This window comes from Aplysia californica, unplaced genomic scaffold, assembly GCF_000002075.1.
Source record: "Aplysia californica isolate F4 #8 unplaced genomic scaffold, AplCal3.0 scaffold00168, whole genome shotgun sequence".
Taxonomy (NCBI): Eukaryota; Metazoa; Mollusca; class Gastropoda; order Aplysiida; family Aplysiidae; genus Aplysia; species Aplysia californica.
In genome coordinates, this window is record NW_004797438.1 from 1,079,255 (window position 1) to 1,080,766 (window position 1,512).

The 1,512-nt window shown below is 40.7% G+C and overlaps 1 protein-coding gene across 1 annotated transcript in view; it reads right to left on the reverse strand.

Annotated features, from left to right (window-relative positions):
- LOC100533399 (PTSP-like peptide neurotransmitter precursor) overlaps window positions 1–1,512 on the reverse strand; it is a gene marked incomplete at its 3' end in the record, with an annotated part of 155,229 nt that overhangs the window by 144,549 nt on the left and 9,168 nt on the right.

Below are 1,512 nucleotides of genomic sequence, written 5' to 3' on the forward strand. Positions count from 1 at the left end.
AGAGAGAGAGAGAGAGAGGGGGGGGGAGAGACAGAGAGGAGAAATGAAAAAGGGCAACAGGTGTCGAAAGCTAATCGGAACCAGGTTGTCGTTAATGAATAAACACACACACAAAAAGTATTTGCGTCAATGGCAGTTTGAAAGAACGTGGGACTACGTGAGAGCAAGTTGAAGTTGTTAAAAAACTTAGACAAGTCAGATGGTTATGTATCTCGCTTGACATTTGTATTTCTCACCTCAGAATTACAATGTTCTATCTGCTCAGCACGACCTAGTTTTGAGAAATGTGACGTCACAGACTTTTGTTTCTTCGTTTGTTTTAGTAGAGGTTTTACGGCGCCCGCAACTGCATAAGGTCATACGAGCGCCAGAAAATTAGAGGTGTTACAAGAGAGTAACAAACAACAACAAAAAGAAGGATGGCAGATAAGGACGATAGATTTTTTTTATTTTATAGGGAAGAAAAAGCAAACCACACCAGAGCACCCGCCAACCACCCACAATTCGGATTTATCTTACACATTCAGGAATAACTGGCAGTATGTTCTTCGTCCTTTTGTAATAAGAAAATACAACATGATGCAGCCTGGGTAAAAAAATTTCAGTTTTTTGTGATCTTTAAAATCGAGCGAAAAGAAAAAAAGGATAACTTCCTCGTCTCTTTCTTAATTTTGATGCGCTGCTTCCGCATTGGATAATATCATTTTTTTTAATGAAAGGACGCAGTTTTGAATAAGTTGCTAAAAGAGAATTTTATCACCCCTAGGGCAGTAGACAGGCCAAAGGCCCTGAACAAAAAACAACCCCCAAAAATAAAAGGAACAAACAAACAGGCTGTTCGTTCAGATGTGCAAGATTTTTATATTGTGAAAAAAAGGGCCAATTTTTGCTCAATTGGCATTGTGCTGGTCTTCTTTGTTAATGTCCAAGGTTCCATTTCACAGTTATTGGGCTTTATTGAACTGGGGTTTTTTTTCTGGGGAGGAAAGGTTGGGGTGAGGAGGAGGAGGTGGGAGGGAGAGGAGGAGTTTTCCGGACAAAGTCAACTTCGTACCCCATTTCTCAAGATACGTTTAGTTTTAGTTTTAGTAAAAGTTTTACGGCACTTGCAACACCATAACGTCATATACGTGTCGAAGATTAAAATAGAATGTTTCGAGAGATTAACAAACACGAAAAAGACGGAGGGGAGATAAAGACGATAGATCTTTGATAGGAAAGAAGAAGAAGCAAACCACACCAGAGCACCCGCCAACCACTCTCTAAGATAAGTTTAAAGTGCTTTCCTGGCATGGACTCACATTACATGGCCCCACGGAGGGGGTCGAGTTCCGGGTTGTGCGAAGTAAGGCAAGGAAATTCTGAAGTTCGCTCAAGTAGGAATTTATTGTTCGCTAGATTTTTTCCTTTTTGGAGTGGGAGTTGCGATACTGGCAACTTCCTTCATCTGTGTCTCAATCTCTGTTTTCATCTTTTCCTTTTTTCTGTACCGCTTTCCCCGTCTCTCTCTCT